The 19,851-nt window shown below is 39.3% G+C and overlaps 1 protein-coding gene across 1 annotated transcript in view; it reads left to right on the forward strand.

The window, feature by feature from the left end:
* The first annotated feature begins 3,134 nt into the window (after window positions 1–3,134).
* EMP2 (epithelial membrane protein 2) overlaps window positions 3,135–19,851 on the forward strand; it is a 590,980-nt gene continuing 574,263 nt past the window's right edge. The window contains exon 1 of the mRNA XM_044089136.1: window positions 3,135–3,398. The gene's annotated coding sequence lies outside the window, so the exon portion shown is untranslated. The remainder of the gene's footprint in view (window positions 3,399–19,851) is intronic.

Below are 19,851 nucleotides of genomic sequence, written 5' to 3' on the forward strand. Positions count from 1 at the left end.
AGTCTGGATTCTGTATGAACCACCCAAAATGTAAGTTTTTTTCCAGTCAGCATAATTTGCAACCAAAAAGAAGAAGAATTTTTCATCAACCACAAATGATCAAAACAGTCACTTAAAAATCCCAGCATTATGAAATGATTCTATACATAATTGGAAGAGGAAAACAATGCTTCATTAAAAAACAAATTGCAAAATCAAGTGATTTATGTGGAGCAAAAGCCTCACCCATGCAGGAGGGAATCTCAAATCCCTCTGCGTCCCATTTTACTATAGTTCACTGCAAGTTCACCACACCTCAGAGATGAAGGTCAATTCATGTGCAGCTTGGACAGGGCATTATTTAAACTGTGTTCCAAAAAATGTCACCAAGCCTTACCTTTACTAAAAGCAGGATAATCTACTCTGTATTCAACTCATTTTTTAAATATTTAATGGAAAAAGAATGGGTTATATAGGTCAAAATATGTTTATGCGAGTGCTTTCATTTAATATCATCTGTGTAAGTTATTTCACTGAAACCATAATCTAATTGAATGTCTTAACATCTGAAGAAGCAGCGATATAAAAACAACAGTACAATAAAATGTTGTTACAGTCACACATTCATATTGTTAAAAGGTCCATTAGCATTTATATGACTGGTATTCAGAAATCATGGCAGGTGTCCATAAAAAGGATAACTTTCTAGCATACCTGTTGTGATGCCTGTGCACTGGCCCAGCAATCAAGGAGCCTCAATCCTCACCACTAGCACCAGTGAGGGGGCGTCCATATTGTGAAAGGATAATAAATACACACACAGTAATGTACAATTTCCCTTAAGAGTGCACAGAGATCACAGCCAGTCTGGGGCTGTTTTCTCTCTTTCTCTCCAGATCCCCAATAAGACTCCCCACTGGCAAAGCTATAGGGTCCAGATCTCAGCCTAGTGGGCAAGCTAAAACCTCCAGCACCCTCTCTGTCCAACCAGTGCTTTGTTTCCCTGCCCAAGTAGCTGACACACATGCTTTGAGATAAGAGTTATATACAACCACACAGACACTCCTGGGGAAGGCTGGCACAGGTTCTCCAGCTGTGCCCCTTTTACCCAGACTATACGGTAGTACCACTTGCCACCACCCACTAATATTTATCAGCTACTAAAAGTCCATTATGAAAGGGTGTCCAATTATAGTGTGCAATATTATTATCCAAATGGTAAGTGCAACTGAACAGTCAAGGCTTATTTAGAGTGGCTTGGGCCAGTATCACTATACACATGCAATGTACTCTTAGAGCTTAAATTAGCTCTACACAAAACAGCCACATTTGAAAGGTTTAAACATATTTAATAATAAATAATAGAAACACAAGACAATACTTCCTACAACACAGTGCTAGTCAAAAGTTCAGAGATGACAGAAATATTTAAAATAATACAGCAGAAAAGGTCTGACATCAGTACAGAAAAAAATGAATCTAGTCTTCCTAGTTCCTAGCTATATCTAAGAGAAAACACAGTTCTAAAATAAACTAACATATAGAGCAAAACAGTGCTGGTGATGTTGGATGTTCTCAAGACAAATGCTAAAAGCTCTCTAATTTTGTCTCTTTAAATTGATAACACAGTGCTGCTTCACATTAGATAATTCTTAACAATTTTCTGGTTTTCCCAGGCTAACAGAAGCTCAGAGGTTAATGGCCCTTTTGATGTTGCAGCTGGTTAGGAAACCAGAGTAATAAAATAAGTTATACATTAACTCTGGCATCAAAACAATAGGCAGAATGCCTCCATCTAAACATCTTGGCTGGCTCCAAATTTTAGATCAAAGAATTTCACAACGCTTGAATCAGCTTTCTTACAACAGCAGAGTGCACTGTTGTTACATTGTTTTGCAGTTCGACATCCAATACAGTCTTTTCAGATTTAAGAGAACAAGCATGTGATTTACATTAATATTTACAAATGACAGAATTATCTACAAAATTCTATCTAGCTACGCTGGCAGCCTTCACCTGTCTTCACACCTGTTTTGTTACACATTATGGGATACATTATTCATTTTCCCTCAAAAGCCAGCCATACTGTTGGTATAAAGTGTTTTGGTCACTGCCTGATGACATATACTTTAAAGTATAAGCTCAAAACAATTTAGAATGATCTGCAGTGCACAAAGACTCTATATGTCAGAGTAATTGATGTCATGAGTTGTTTATTTTGGCAACATTTGCTGTCGCAGACATACAAATGGTGCCACAAATTGCAAAGTATGCTTTCTCGTTTCATACAAATCTATTTCTGCAGACTCAAGCATTCTACTTGGTGATAAAGAACCACTGTCGTAGGCAGCTGTGATTAAGTTTAAATATTGCTCATATAGACTTAGAAGGTTGATAGAATAACAGGTTATACATTATTAGCTTGTATTTTCTGGAATATATGAAGTCTGAAACTCAAATGCCTGTCATCATTTAGTGACTTCAGTTTTCAATGACTTGCCAGAAAAACTCAAATACCAAAACGATGAAGCAAAAATCTGGACATTCTGCAAAACTGTGGACAGCTGAAGGGTCTTACATTGACACTAGGCTAGAAATTCCATATACTGAGGTTAAGACTGCAGTGGTTTGGTTCCGCTCCTGCGAGTTTCAGAAAGTTAAGAATCCCCCTTTAAGATGACTGCAGCATCCTGGTGTCCTTCGGCTTTATGTAGTGTGGCTGTGGTAGTGGTGGGCTCGGGGTGGGGGCTACCTTTACTGTAAAGGTATCTTCGTTGACAGATATACAACTGAAAGCAGCAAAATTTACAAGCCAGACACACCCTTAGCTATACAACCCAAACCTTTTAGATTTTAGTCAATGCGTTTTTTCCCCGCGATATTAAAGTATTTAGATGCAATCGTGTAATGTTATGGGAAGGTTAGAAATTATTTCACTAAATTATCATGTATATACAATCAGTTGTATGTTTAAGCCGGTAAGATGTGCCCAAATAAGAATCTCACCGTGGAAAAGGGAGACAGGTGAGAACCCCGCCTTACAGCAAAGGTAAATGGAAAGGAAATAGCCTTGGAAATACAAAATCCAAACAATACGCAGCAGCTTCTCAGGAGGGGGGTAGAGGAGGGAGCCACTTGGAGAGGGCTGGTGTTGGCAGCAGGTCCCGCCTTTCCTCCCCACCCATTCAACTTTCAAACCTCCATTAGTTGTCGAAGTTAGGGAGGAGGGATTGCGCTCTAAGGATCGTTAGAGAGAAGAAAAAAACAAAACCATAACGTCCACATCAGCAACTCTACCGCCTAAGCTGGTTTTGGTTGTTACCTTTCCTTCCCCGTGGCTCATCACCTTCCGTGTCTTGGTATCAGGGCTGCCACAGATCTGCTGCCACTTCTCTCCTGCCCTCTATTTCCATCGCCTTGTGAGTATTTCTGGTGATGCATGTGAAACTGCTTTTCATTTTTGAAACTTTCGTAACTGGAATTCGTTTCTGAAGTCCGTTTCATGCTAATGCAGATGTTACTTCTTAGACGTTGATGCAGCCAGTATGCTTTGGATTAGTGATGGGGGCAGATGGAAAAAAATGTCTGGTGGAAGTAAAGCCGTCCAGAGTAGCAGCTAAGTGGTAGGAATGTGGTTGGATTAGGATGGTTTTATTTCACTGGACACCGCTTTTACGCATGAGTTTTAAAAAGTTTAATAAACTTTAACACTGGACTTGCTTTTAATGTTTGCAAATAATATCCTGTCCTTAAGTATATTATTTGTAATGCTGCTCTCCAGAAAATGTCAGTAGCAGATGGAAAATGAATCTGAAAGAGGGGGATGGGATTTTAGGACAGAGTGGACTTTTTAGCATCTGTGGTTGGATTTTGTAGCTGTGGGCAGCTCAATTGTTTGTAAACACTAAGGTGGAGCTTTGCGTGGCGTAATCCCCTTCCTTGGGAGGTCGTATCACCTTAGGGCGGCTCTTTGTGGACACGACCAGGTACCTGGATTTTTTTGTCCTCCCATTGTTGATACACTATTGCAGTGTTTTACAAGTAAGAGGGTTTATCTGTACCAAACCGTGTGTGTAGGAATGGATACACCTTGTTACATTGTTTCAGAATGTGCCTATTTTCTACTGCTTTCATGATTTCAAAAATAAAGTTAATGTCACCCTGAATGAACGTTTGTTTTGGGGGGTTGATATGAGCTAATTTGCACAATTACGCATCAGGTTTTAAACAAAAGCGTTTTATGAAGCACTTGAAATGCATTTAGTCGTCTGTATGCCTTCTTGGAAAATAGTTGTGTGTGTGTGTGTGTGTGTGTGTGTGTGTGTGTGTGTGTGAGTGCAACGTGAGCCCTTTATGGTTTACCTGTGTACAGTGGCTAAACATGTTAACACTCCCTCTGGTGGACTCAGAAGCAAGCGATGCGCTCTAAAAGGTAGCAGGGGCTTTATTCCTAATGGACCTAGGAAATGTAAAACATGTTATTGTGCAAGTAAGGAAGTATTTGGATCTCTCCCAGCCGTAACTCATTATAAGGAACGTTTCTAATTTGGTATCTTAAAAGTATCCATGTTCCGCACTGAAAAGGTCTGTTGCACATTTATGATTAAGGATTTTTAACACGAATCACCAAACGTTATATATTAAAAAGAGTAGTTGCGACTAATCTGTAAATAGATCTGAGAAGACACTATTATTAATGTAACCTCGGTGGAAATGTTAAATGAAAGAAAGGGCAGACAAACCTGAGGAGCAGTTGAGAGGTAAAACACACACTTATACATGCACACTCACGCACATTGCAAATAAGCACATTACGCATTAACAGTACTGACTCATGCTAATGTCATACGCGCATACTTTTCAGTCTAGGGGTCAACATAACACAGCCCTGGTGAAATTAAGCACACAACAGGAGTACTTGTGCAACATTATTCAAGGAGGTCATCCTGTTCACAGTGACCTACAAGCTGACAGCTGTAACAGCAACTCGGAGAAAAGGTTAAAAGGTCAGGTGAACACTTGCAGCCTTGGCTTACATAACACTGGTTCTTGCGGTAAACTGTTATTTTAGGGGATTTTTTTGAGTATTAGAAGTGGAAGGTAATTCCGTAGTTTTGTGATGACCACAGAGGTGAAAGCTGAACTCCCCAAATGATTTAAAATTATTTAAAATGATTCACAAACCTTTATTTTGAGTTGGATGAAGTGTAACTGATCAGAGTTTCCATAATGGGCTTTGCAATTTTATTGAAGATAAGAAAGTCAAGGTGTTTATTAGGATAATAATGTACTGAGCCTACACCTGTAAGCCATGTCGATTATCCAGTGTTGGTTGAATTACAGCCATTATATGGTGGGGTGAATTGGGGTGAAACTGGTAGCCTTTGGTTTCAGAATGGAGCAGAATGCAGATTAAACAGACATCCCTGGGTAATATGTGTATTTAAATAACCAGTACTGTAAACACATAACAGACTAAGAAAAAGATAAAATCCAGCACTCTAGAGATGTTTGTAAGATGTCATAAAGGGCTTTTCCACATAAAGAATGCTTAGGTTTTTTTGTAACTTTGCAAACAAACAATTTACAGCTTTGAGCAGATTTTACTCCTACTAGTCTTTAAGATGCATGAATGCATGCATCCTAAATGGTAAAATTGTTCTTTTGGTATGATTTGCAGCTGTCAGGAGACAGAGGGCTGAATATTGTTATTGCTGAAAAGCATGATCTTGGTTGGAGATGCATTAAGGTGAAGTAATACATTTATTTTTATTTTTTATTTATTTTTTTATTTTACATTTGTTGACCGGGCTAGTCTAGCTAGATATATATCCATTTTCAGTAGAGGCCTGGGGAGAAAAGCTCCACACAAATACAAACAAAAACAAAAAATATCATGGCAAAAAGAAGTGAATAAACCAGAGATAGCTGAGACTTACCTTAACAGTGGTGATTCATCAGTAGTTTGAGATAAGATAGAACATACAGATATTTTAGTGGCAAACATTATGAACATGACTTATTCAAGCACAGAATCCTCAGGGATGTCTAGTGAAGTCATATGGAATGGTGACATGGTATTATACCAGTAAGCTGCTTGGAGACTACATGAGGATATGTAGACTTTTTCCAGAAAAGACTATGGATACAGAAGCCTAATATGTAAGAGTATCATCTTTGTCCAGGGCTGGTTTGAAAACCAAGTGGGAACTAGAATGAAAGATGCCTTGACATAGGATGCTGTAAAATTTGCCATGCTTAATTAGCTGTGCGAACTATTGAGTGAAGGAACAGTGGTAGGGCATTAGAGGAAACACATTTATGGAAGGGGACTACAATGACCGATTTGCTGAGTTTCTTATAAGGTTATGATAAGACGATTTGAGACTAAATGTGCGGTGTGCAGTAAAGAGTATGTAATGCCTTTTAGCAACAAATTCAAGTAAGAACCTCACAGAGTTGGGAAATATACACTGTCATATTGTAATATTTTGTTACAGAAAAAAATGTTTTCTTATTAAGAACTGCCCCCTCCCAGCATTTTTAAAACTGGAACCTACCTCCATATAGTATCATAAGAGAGGAAGTATAGAAAAAGTAAAAAGCATGTATCATTGATACCCCAGCCCCCCCCCCCCGAATATTTATTGTACTGCATAGGTTACTATATTTCTGTGCTAATTGCAGTCGTAAGAGACCAACTTTTCATATAAAACTAAATTGTAAACTAGTTATTGAAGAGTGCTTTCATTTAATATCATCTGTGTACGTTATTTCATTCAAACCATAATCTAATTGAATGTCTTAACATCTGAAAACAAAAGCTGATTTTGTTGTATTTATCCAGAATACTTAGCTACTGTGGGCAAAATCCTGGCAATTGCCCACCGCGACATCATTTTGTGGGTGTAACCAAAATGGGTGGGTAAAAGAAAACAAAATAAAATGACATCGTATTTTGCTAATAAAGGACTTTTTTGAACTGAGCTGCAGAGAAAGATGCAACATGTACTTTCAGTGTTCAGGAGGGAGTTTGCATATGAAGGGAGATGATGATTTTGGCATCTTAAGTAGTTGCAGACCAAGGTTGGTTAAGTACTAGACTGAAGTAAGTAATGTTTTACTCGACCAATGTTTTGTCTGCTGAGTGGTTAGAAGTGGTAACGGGTCAAACGGGTCTGGCAAAAAAGACCTATAGGTCAAACTATAAACACTTCTCCAGGAGTAACCTGTTTGGCCAGGGTAAGGCTGGGATAAGATGCTTTGATTCAGTAGTCTGTAATATTATGGCAGACGTCCTTGGGACTGTGACAGCTGTGACCATGTGCAGCTTGTTTTTCTAAGAAGACATTTCCTTTGAGAAATGATAATGTATAATATTTGACTTTGATGTGGACGTCTTTACAGTGGGACAAATACTTAGAAGCTACTGTTTCTGCTGGTTTCCAGTGGTGATCTTGCTAGGTCATAGGTAACTATTTCAGAAATTATCAGTTGTATATTTTTTTCCCTTTGGTGCCATACTGTTGAGTATGTAATGGAAAACTTTACTGAAATATTCTACAGCTAATACAATGTCTAGGCCATTTTCAAAGCAGCTATAAGTTTGATTTGCAGAAACACTGTTTTATTCCTAGAGATTCTGTTATGCCATTTCTGTATGACTTTGCTATCCAGTACTTCAGAAGATATATCATTGTCTGGAAGAGATTAAAGGAGTTGAGGACCCTGTCATGTGCATTTCGTCTTTTGTAAATGTAATTGAAATCAGTTATCTGTGGCCATAAAGTTGCACAGATGACTATGTCTAAGGATCATTTGAGAATTTCTAGTCCACATAAAAGATTTCTGTAATTAACAGTTAAGCAAGTACAACCAAGACAATGGTCAGCGTATTTGGTACTGGAGTTAACTGACAAAAGTGTATAATTATGCTTCACACTGAATATTTCTAAGACCTGTAATTTATGTATTTACAGAATTGTATTAACCGATGTGAGGAATAAGGTACATTGTAAAAGAATATGTGTTCCATGCTGACAGTGTATTCAGCAACACATTAAAATAACAGGAAAAAAACATTTCAGGGAGCAGTGCAGCAAAACATTTTCTGCCTGGGATACAAGTGATATATGTTTTAATGTCATTTGAAAGTTGAGGATGTGGAAAACATGTATATTGATCAATAAATATAATTTTGAAACTTCTGTGTCGCACATGTTCTGAAATACTTAAGCATGACATAGACTGAAAATGGGTGTGTGCTATAATGGAAAACACAATTTTTTAATCTTTGTTTTTGGGCATCAGTGACACCTTGTGAGTCTCCTATATCTTGTGACCTACAAGTCTTGCTTGCTAAATAAGCTGCCCCCAGAGCAGAGAAAGAGGTACACAGAATAGAAACTCCCACCTTCTATGGCACACAACATGGAGTAATGTAAAATGATATCGCCCTTGGCAGCAGTTATGATTTTTGCGTGCTAGGACTACAAGTAGGCCAGCAAGTACAGTGCAAGCTCATCTGAGGGAAACCTCTTAAAAGCAGTAAAAGAAATGTCTGTGTAGGCTTTTATATTCCCCTGACATGTCTTTTGTCTCTGTGCATGCTGACAATTGAGTTGACCTCTCATAGGTCTTGAATCCATTCATTGTTAATGTATCTGGTTTTCCCTGCACTGAGTGATTTCTGAGCACAACAAGGATATGCTAAGTCTTCCTCACACACCATGCATCTTCTAAAAAGGCGACCACCACTCGTGTAGCAGTTTCAAGTTCACATCCTCAATTTGGATTTTTTGTTAGTGTTCAGACCTCTGTCAGCATGGTAATGCTTCACCAGTTGAAACCACCTCTCTCCTTTCTCCTTAGGGTGATTGAGTTGATGGTGGCCACTCCCTCCTTTCTCGTTAGGGTGATTGAGATGATGGTGGCCACTCCCTCCTTTCTCCTTAGGGCGGGTGAGCTGATGGTGGCCACTCCCTCCTTTCTCCTTAGGGCGGGTGAGCTGATGGTGGCCACTCCCTCCTTTCTCCTTAGGGTGGGTGAGCTGATGGTGGCCATTCCCTCCTTTCTCCTTTGGGTGGGTGAGCTGATGGTGGCCACTCCCTCCTTTCCCTCCCTGTCTGGCTGTTTCAGTGCCTGAGCTGATACTTGAACTTGGGGTGTCTGAGTCTTAGAACTTTATCCCAGTTTGTTTGTGACATGTATGAATGTGTCTTAAGGGCAATCAGTTGTGTTTCTAAATACCTTGTCCTCTTCAAAATGATGCTTCTGTTTTTGACAATGAAGTAAAGACGTTTCCTGGCATGGATGCTGCTTGTACACTCTGTCAAAGCCCAACATTCTCATAGGTGGAACTTTTCCCCCAATGAAGTGTGAAGTCACAGTTCTGCAACATTCATTGTGCAACAAATGTTTATGTCCCAAAATGAACTGTGTCAACTAAGTGGTAAAGATATTAGCAGTAGACCATTCTCTGCAGTACTCACAGGCTGACATCCAAAGGTAGGTAGGTCAGAGTGCTCCCAAAGTAACTGGGTTCCTCAGTACAAAACATCTAGTCCATATAGACTCCTTACAGCTCAAGAGTGGGTCACCCTGATCTAGTACTAAGACTGTTCAGTTTACAGGAAGGGAGTTTCCAAGAAGCAACGGAAACATTTTATGCAAGTCAAGTACAGCTAATGCATGGCGATCAGCTACAAACAAGGCCCAAATGTAACGAACGGGCACTAAAGTGTTCTTAGAAACTGTGAAAAACAATGTAAACAGAAATAAAAAGTATATAAAGTTGATGGAAGTTCAGAACTTGAGGTGGAGAACATTTTGGACTGTGCTGGTTTGGTGAGCTTAGTATTTAAAGAGATGGATACAAAGAACTTGCTAAAGTGTAAACAAAAAGTAAGAATGCTACACCTACAGGGGATATAAAAAGTTTACACACCCCTTTTAAAATGTCAGGTTTTTGTGATATGAAATTATTTATTGTGTTCTCATTTTTTTATAACTTTTCCCACCTTTAATGTGACCTATAAACTGTACAATTCAATTGAAAAACAAACATCTGTTAGGGAAAAATATAAACAATAAAAAATGTTCAATAAGCTGGTTACATAAGTGTGCACACCCTTAAACTTTGTAGAGGCACCTTTTGATTTAATTACAGCATCCAGTCTTCTTGGGTACACACCTGTCATCAATTAAAGAGACTGTAACCCCAAATAAAGTTCAGCTGTCCTAGTACGATTTTCCTGACATTTACTCAGCTGCCTGCTACAGCAAAAGCCATGTTTCGCAGAGAGCTTACAAAGCATCAAATGGATCTCATTGTTGAAAGGTATCAGTCAGAAGAAGGGTACAAACAAATTTCCAAAGCATTGAATATACCATGGAACACAGTGAAGACAGTCATTGAAAAGTCGAGAAAATATGGGACAACAGTGACATTGCAAAGAACTGGACGTCCCTCCAAAATTCATGAAAATACAAGATGAAAACTGGTCAGGGAGGCTGCCAAGAGATCTATAGGAACACTGAAGGAGCTGCAGGAATTTCTGGCAAGTACTGGTTGTGTACTACATGTGCCAACAATCTACCGTATTCTCTATATGTCTGGCCTATGGGTTAAGGTTGCAAGACAGGAGCCTTTTCTTACACAGAAAACATCCAGGCCTGGCTAAAGTTTGCAAAACAATACATCAGGTCTCCCAAAAGCATGTGGGAAAATGTGTTATGGTCTGATGAGATCAAGGTTGAACATTATGGCCACAATTCCAAAAGGTATGTTTGGCACAAAAACAACACTTTGCATCACCAAAAGAACACCATCCCCATGGTGAAGCATGGTGGTGGAAGTATCCTGCTTTGAGTTTTCTTTTCTTCGGCTGGAACTGGGGCTTTAGTCAAGGTGGAGGGAATTATCAACACTTCCAAATGTCAGTCACTTTTGGCCCAAAACATTCATGTGTCTGCTGGAAAGCTAAAGATGAAGAGGAATTTCACCTTTCAACATGACAATGACCCCAAGCATACATCCAAATCAACAAAAGAATGGTTTCACCAGAAAAAATTAAAGTTTTGGAATGGCCCAGCCAGAACCCAGACCTAAATCCAATAGAAAATCTGTGGGGTGTCCTGAAGAGGGCTATGCACAAGAGATGCCTTCACAATCTGACAGATTTGGAGCGCTTTTGCAAGTAAGAGTAGGCATATATTGCCAAGTCAAGATGTGCCATGCTGATAGACTCCTACCCAAGAAGACTGAATGCTGTAATTAAATCAAAAGGTGCTTCGACAAAGTATTAGTTTAAGGGTGTGCACACTTATGCAACCAGCTTATTGTACATTTTTTTATATATTTTTTCCCCTAACAGATTTGTTTGTTTTTCAATTGAGTTGTACAGATTATAGGTCACATTAAAGGTGGGAAACACTTTGAAATTATTTAGTCTGGTCTCATTTTTTTATATCACAAAAACCTGGCATTTTAAAAGGGGTGTGTACACTTTTTATATCCACTGTACATAGGTAAGAAAGGGGATACCATGGAGCTATAGTTTGATTTAACACTGAATGTTGGAAAGTAGATCATAGGATAGGAGCAACGTCCTCGTAAGATAGGAGCAACTTCCTCGTAAGATAGGAGCAACTTCCTCGTAAGATAGGAGCAACTTCCTCGTCAGATAGGAGCAACGTCCTCGTAAGATAGGAGCAACTTCCTCGTAAGATAGGAGCAACGTCCTCGTAAGATAGGAGCAACGTCCTCGTAAGATAGGAGCAACTTCCTCGTAAGATAGGAGCAACGTCCTCGTAAGATAGGAGCAACTTCCTCGTAAGATAGGAGCAACGTCCTCGTAAGATAGGAGCAATGTCCTCGTAAGATAGGAGCAACGTCCTCGTAAGATAGGAGCAACTTCCTCGTAAGATAGGAGCAACGTCCTCGTAAGATAGGAGCAACTTCCTCGTAAGATAGGAGCAACGTCCTCGTAAGATAGGAGTACTTGCTTACTTGCTTATGTACTGCATGAGATGATATTAAGGTGGTATTTTCCAAGCTTTAAAGATGTGTTAATCAGAGTTGTGTTGGAAGGGGAGTGCACAGCAAACCAAAAGTAATATGAGGAAGAAACATTTCCATTTTCAAATTTAAAGTTGGATTATCCTAGGGACAACAAGAATTAGTAATAATTGTGTGGCAAAATCCTTTTGGTGGATGAGATGGGGTGTAACTAAGGAAAAGAAACCAAAACCTGTGGTACACTTTTAAATTAAGCAACTTCAGAGGACCACCTGAAAATATTCATATTTTGCAAAAGGAAATAAATAGTTGTCTTAGGGGAAGAATTTGTCTCGGAAGGAGTGAAATGTGACTCTACAGTATTTGATAGAATGAGGAATTTCAGCCCTTTCAGTCATATGGAATAAACATAATTAAGGAAGAGACATTGTGAAACTAGGGGAGAGACGCCATGAAACAGACACCATGAGACACAAAATTAGGGGAGAGGCACCACAAAACACCTCTTGGTACCCAGCAGGCTTGGTGGCACAAGGGATGAACCCTTGACTGAGACCTACATTACCCAAGATTTGTCAGTGACATCAGTGCTGGAGGATTGTGAAAGGGAGGGTGGCAATAAGAAACTACCAGAGGCTCATCAATGCTGGAGGCAAGGTGGTGGCAATCTGGCCCACAGCAGTGCCAGCTCCTACCAAAAGAAAGGTGCACTTTCAGCAATGTTTGGGCTGGGGATTCTGACAAGCCATGTTCACTCAGGAGCCATTATTGGTAGTGTGCAGCAGTACATGTACCACAATGAAAGGTTTATCAGGCTGTCTCATCTTACAGAATATGCATGTCCCATCAGGAGGTGAGCTGCTGCATTAAAATGGAAAATCCCTCATGGCTGTCTGGATGATGGCCACATGGTGAGTGGTTCTAATCCCACTGATGGGGAGGGAATAGATACAGTTGTAGCAGGCTTAAGAGTAAAAAAAATCTCCTAGTTTTAGCCAACCCTATAGGAACGGTGCTGACATTTACTTGGAGCCACATTTTAGGCCAGCATTTGAAAACAGAAAAGACAAAACTGAAAACTACTAGAAAGTTGTTTGTGTCCGCATTGTTCCATTCTGTGTTGCAGAAGACAACTGGTGTATTTCATGTCCAGAGGGCCAGTAAACCTCCTGACTGAAAAACATTCATGCCTCTGCCACTAACTGAATCAACATCTTTATAAAAGGATAACATTGGTCATAATGGAGCCTCGTCTCTTGGTACATACAAGTAGTCTGACACTTTCCCATCTGATTCTCCCAAGGTGGGCCCCTATTGTGTGCAGAAGTGAAAGGCATCATGAGGGAACTTATCCTGCTGTGTAGTTTAGTGTGGATGCAAAAGGAAACTAGTACAGTAAGGTGGCATACATGTTTGCAATCACATTTGGTTTCATTAAAATTGGATTAGTGTACATTTAGCCAACTCGCATTTAGATGAAAGAATACTTGATGTTAATATACTGTGGAGGTAAGGAAGTTACCTCTTCTCTGAAGACTGCATGATCTTGGGGCTACAGTACTCATCGTGACTGTGAAGGATAAATTCCAGGCCAAAAAACACTGCAATTCTACTTATGTCTGGAAAAAAACAACATTTGTACTGCTTTGAGCAGTAAAAATAGCTGTAACATCTGCATAGCTAAATATTTTTCTTGGTCCCCACATGGAAACACAGTTTAGCTGGTGACCATTTAAGCTGGCCAATAGCAATGTGTATGGGTGTGTGGCAATGTATGTTCATGGTGCAAATGGCTGGCATCCCACCCAGGATTGATTATTTTTGTTGCACCCATTTTACACCCGTTGATTCTTGGGATATGGTCCAGTTTCCCAAAACCCCAGTAAAGAATAAAGCTTACATAAGAAAACAAATTACTGTTGCTCATATAGTTGAATTTCCTCTTAACATTTGGATATTAGATTTTCTCATCCATAAAGGTCTTGCACCACTGCATGTCAAGCGCTGGGGCAGGGAAATGCGTAGAATATGCAAGTAAAAACATGTTCCATTGGTGTTGCACTAGGACACCTCAATTTGCTCTCAGGTCCAGGAGGTGAAGAGCAACTCCCAAAAATAATAAGGTGTTGTCATATACCAGCTACACCTGCAGTACAGTTCAACTATATATTAATATAATTTTATATGCATGCTTGTGTGTATATCTTTGTGTGTGTGTATATATATATATATATATATATATATATATATATATATATATATATATATATATATATATTATATATATGTGTGTGTGTGTAATCCATACATATATGAAACCACTAAACTTATCAAATTCACAACTGTAAAAGTTGGTGTCTGCCTCCTTTTCCATGCTGTTATGATACCAGAGTTAGTTTTGTGTGACTCCACAGTTTGGCTACATATTTTATTTATCTGTTTTCAATGTTTTCATTTTTAGCTTTTGTTTCCAGTTGATTTAGCCAGGCTGGGGTAATTGTGCTGGACAGAACTTTAGGTATATGCTGTGAAGTTTTATGAAAGGAATATCTGATAAGTAGTTTTCTACTCTAATTCTGAGGTATTTTGTTTTTGTTTTCTGTAATGTCAGTTTTTATGTATACGCAGACACATACACACATAGATGTACCTACACACGTGTATAAATATATATATATATATTTAATAGAGAGAGTTATGCTAGGATTTGTTAGTTTTATAATTTTATCATGGTTTTAGTTAAATCTCAGTTTAGACAGAATTGTGTCTGTTTTCTTGATAGTTTTCTGTTTGGTAAGTTGTTTAGTGTTTCATGTTATTTTTTGTTTTATTTTCATTTTATAAATACAAATTTCCTTTACAGGGAGTAGATTTGGGTGGGAAGTGTTGTGTAGGTGTGATTTTGTGTGTGCAAAAATGTGAATTTTACCTTTTTCACATTGAAGTGAATGGGTAATGTGGGTTTCAGAGATTGTTTTGGATAGACCAAGATATCTGGGGATCCTTTATGTGTCTGTTTTATGTGTGAACCAAGTTTTTAACAAAAAGGCATTTTGTATGGCATGTTTAGGGGAATTTTAGTAGTTCAGATGATATGTCTAGGATGGAGATTAATTTACGATTATGCAAAAAGATGGTAAATAAACAGAAATATCTACACGCATACACTGTGCCAGGTATATGTTTTCATCACTTTTTCCCAGATGTATCATTAAGGTTGTATAAAGTAAGAGTGCTTTTGCTTCTTTCTGTGTATTGAAAAATATGTATACGTGGGTCTATGAAAATATATACACATGTGTACATGTTTGTACTATTTAGAAAAAAAAACAGTGAAGGAGTTGCATTTGATTCTGTGAACTGTAACATGGTTTGTCATTGGGCTGTCAGCTAGGAGAAAAGACCGTTCCGGAGGTCTGGAAAATGTCTGTCTGGTTGTAATTCAGGTTTTTAATAGGCTACATAATGGGAACAGAAGTATTCACATGTCGAAGAGGGATTTGAACAAATTACTCATAAAAGCCTAGCATTTTTAGCCACTCACATTTTTTCTCACACGTGTACACACACACACACACACACCACCATCATGTGATGTTTCAGAAGCATTTATTTTCTCTGTAAATGCATTTACAGTATAGTAAGGATAGGAGGAATGGTGCCTTTTACTTTCACATAGCCTGTCTGTGTGGCAGAATAAACTGAATGTAATCAGTAGATAACCGATAGCAGAGAAGCAGTTGCATTATTGTATTACACAACATTTAATTGTGCTAGTCTGTTATCATGAGGCAACACAAAGGGAAAATGATTTGGTGTTTTTTTTTTTATTGAAGTAATGTACTTGCCTTTCAAGTTTGAAGGTTTATCCTAGATAATTTGATATGAAGTTTGTTTTGTCATAGTTCTTTAGCTACGTCTCCTTTTGTGTGCAGTGTTTTTGATGTGTAGTCTGATAATAATTTTGGTTTAGACTGATTTATTACAAGAGTGACTCAATGACGCTGTATAATGGGGCTGAATTTCGAGTTTCTGCCTCGTAAAGGTTTGACTTTCTGGTTCTCTCCATGGATGGGGTATCCTTTATTTAGTGTTTACGTATCCTTCTTGTGTCTGCATGGGGTTTTACTGGGTGGTCCTATTTCTTTCCATATCCCAAAGGCATGCAGTTAAGTGAATTGGCAGTCCTCCAAATTGTTGGAAATGGGTGGCTGGATGTGTGTGTGTGTGTGTGTGTGTGTGTGTGTGTGTGTGTGTGTGTGTGTGTGTGTGTGTGTGTGTGTGTGTGTGTGTGTGTGTGTGTCTGTGTGTGTGTGTGTGTGTGTGTGTGTGTGTGTGTGTGTGTGTGTGTACTCTGCAATGCACGTCTGTCCTGTCTAGAACCAATTTTCTGCTTTATCTAATTGATTGCCAGGATACGTTTTTTTTTCCTTTCTTACTTTTTAATGGAAATTAAATTTTAAATCTTTAACAAATAATTTCATGTTGCCAAACTGTACTGCATCCCATGCAATCTGATAAAACTTAATGTAAACCTGCTATTACATTAGAAATGTATATGAACTGTGTACCATTTCCACTTTAGAAATAAACTTTCAAAAGCTTTGCAACTATGTAACTTAACACACTGTCATATATGAAATTTTATTTATTTATTTTATTTTACATTTGTTAACCGGGAAATTCCGACTGGACCAGGTCCATTTTCAGCGGAGGCCCGGGGAGAAAAGCTCCAACATCAAGTTATACAAATACAGTACATCCAGCATAATACACAAAACAGGTTACATCATGTATGCTGAGCATAGTAATATATCAAGAATTAATAAAAACACTCCAGGTAAAAGATATAGAACATGGGTAAAAAGACAATGACAATGTCTGTAGAAATGTATAACTTAGGGTCAGATGTTGTCAATTTTCATTCTCTGTTGGGATCAGATCTGAACATTGGATCCAGCTCGGCCGTTACTAAAGATCGTGGTCAAACTTCTCCCTTACCCATAATGCACCACCCCCTAACATGCCTCAGATCTGATTTGCTGCTTTTCGCAAAAATACATGGTCAGCCTTAGCTCTTAAGCTTCTAAAGATGTGCAATTTTTCTCTTAAGTCTCTTGCAGCTCTTGTTTATATTACTCGTCTACCCTCTTTACATTGTATTAAGTAATTCTTGTTACCATTGTTGGTAATCAGTTTCCATTCTTTACTGTTTTTATTACCCACTAGTGTAGCTCTTATTACATCACTGGCATTCTATTCTTTCCTCTTCCTTTTCTTTTCTTCTTTAATGTTTTTCCCTTTAGGTTCATAGGTTCATACTAGGCTATCTGCCCTGGGGCATTTATAAGCCTAGCCAGAGTGTGTTTGGCTTTCGCCACCCATTTTAAATTAATTTTGCTATGCCCTTTTTCGAGGTTAGTATACTGTGCCTCTGTCTAACAGTGACACAGAAGTGATACCCGGGGTAAACCTACGATCTCCCATCCACTCATCAAGATTCCTCTTGAAGAGAGTCAATGAGGGACTCTGCCTAACCTGGACTGGGATTTTATTCCAGAGTGAAGGGAGCCTCTGGGTTATGAATCTGTCCCTCCAGCATGTCCTATTTATTTCAGTGCTGAGGTTCAAGTCTCTCGAGCGCGTAGCTCGATGAGATTTGGATTTTTTGAGGTGCAGCATGTCCCTTAATTCCGGGTTGGACATGGCTTTATACGTCTGGCACAGATCGCCTCTGAGCAGGCGGTATGCACTGAGTAGAGCTGGAGTTTCTTTAACCGGGCAGCATATGGCATCTGTTTGAGCCCTTTGATCCTCTTGGTGAGGTACTTTTGGGGTCTTTCCAGTTGCTGCAGGTGTTTGGTAAGGTACATCTCAAAAGGGGCATTGTACTCAATTATGGGCCTGATGAGGGATGAGTAAAGAGGCATGATGACCTCCCCTGATCTAGATGTGAATCCCTTCATGATTAGGTGGGCTATATAAAATGTTTTTCTAACCACTTTGGCCACGTGGTTGTCAAATGGGAGATTGCTATCAACTTGGCTCCCCAGGTCCCTAATTACGTCTTCTGTACTTAATGGATTACCACCTATGTGGTAATTTGTGGGCACTTTGTTTTTGCCAAAGGGGATGACTATACACTTTCTGGCGTTTAGCTTGAGGCCATGGCTCTGGCACCAGTTGTCTGTTTCTATGAGGCCCTTTTGGAGGATGCTTGTGTCGGCTGGAGAGACGATTATGGCACCCACTTTGCAGTCATCTGCGAACTTGGTCAGCCACAGTCCTTCTGTGTTGGCCTGTAACTCTGAGAAATATATACCGAACAAGAGAGGTCCCAGGACTGAGCCTTATGGGATGCCACTTGTAACTGGTTTGGAGTCTGACATGACTCCAGCAATTCTAACCATGTGGGTTCTGTCCTTGATCCAGTTTGCAACCCATCTAGTAACATAGGGGTTTATATATAAGCTGGTGAGCTTATCTATAATGCCCGAGTGGCGTATTGTATCGAAGGCTTTTGCGAGGTCCAGGTAGGCTGTGTGGACCACCATCCCTTCGTCAATGGCCTTGGTGACTGTTTCAAAGAAGTCGACCAGGTTTAAGAGGCAGGATCTGCCCTTAACAAAGCCGAACTGGGTAGGATCCAGTGTCTGTAGGTCCCCAATATCTTTATTTATGAGGTCCATGATGATCTTTTCCATAGCTTTGCAGACCAAGCTAGTCAGGCTTATGGGGAGATAGTTTCCAGGATCCGTTGAGGCACCACCTTTGTGGAGAGGGACCACTGTTGCTGTACGCCACTCTTTGGGTACATATGCTGTAGTAAGGCTGAGATTGAACAGTAGTTTTATGTTTGGGTTTAGCTCTTCTTGGAGTTCATGTAGGACGCAGCCCGGGACACCGTCTGGTCCCATTGATGCTGTGTTTTTTGCTTTGGAGAGGGCGGCTCTTACCTGAGCATCTAAGATGTCAGGGGGGCAGCACTCTGCTGGGATAGATATTTGCCCTTTTGGTGGGGGGGAGAAGTTTGCGCTGAACCTGTCAGCTTGGATGTTGGCAATGTCTGTGGGTTCAGTGTATTTTTTATCATTTTGGACTAATTCTGAGCATATCTGGGAATTCCCACCCAGGTTCCTAACATAACTAAAGAAAGCCTTGTGATTATCCTTAGTGTCCTGTGCAATTTTTCTCTCGAAGCTGGCCTCGATTTTATGAGTGCCCATAGTTTTTTGCTAATACTGATCAGAGATGCCTTCCCTTTTTGGGGTTTTGCTCTATCATGTAGTAGCTTCCTCCTTCTATTGTATAGTTTGTTTATGGCTGGGGTCCACCAGACAGGACGTCTGCTTTTGGAGGATTGGGTCTTGGTTTTATTTGAGATTGCATGATCCATGTTTTCCTGAAGGTGTTCATAGAATGCATTTATAAAGGATTCTGCGGTCTGGGCCGTATTTTCCACAGGCCCGTAGTTTATTTTTATTAAGCGTACATAACAAGTCACTTCATTTATTTCTGATTAAGCATACATAACAAGTCTCTTGGTACAATTACAGTACTACAATCCTTAGTTTATTTCTGATTAAGCATACATAACAAGTCTCTTGGTACAATTACAGTACTACAATCCTTAGTTTATTTCTGATTAAGCATACATAACAAGTCTCTTGGTACAGTTACAGTACTACAATCCTTAGTTTATTTTTGATTAACATACATAACAAGTCTCTTGGTACTTTGCATCTTTGTATAATATGAAAAAGACTGAGACATCTTGTAGTTAGTATGTTCTTAATGAAGTAAGAGCGTTAGGAGGTATGCTGTGGTGAGCCATTATATCTCAAGCAAAAGGA

The sequence above is a fragment of the Protopterus annectens genome, chromosome 12.part0 (assembly GCF_019279795.1).
Source record: "Protopterus annectens isolate FY-2018-M chromosome 12.part0, PAN1.0, whole genome shotgun sequence".
Classification (NCBI taxonomy): domain Eukaryota; kingdom Metazoa; phylum Chordata; order Ceratodontiformes; family Protopteridae; genus Protopterus; species Protopterus annectens.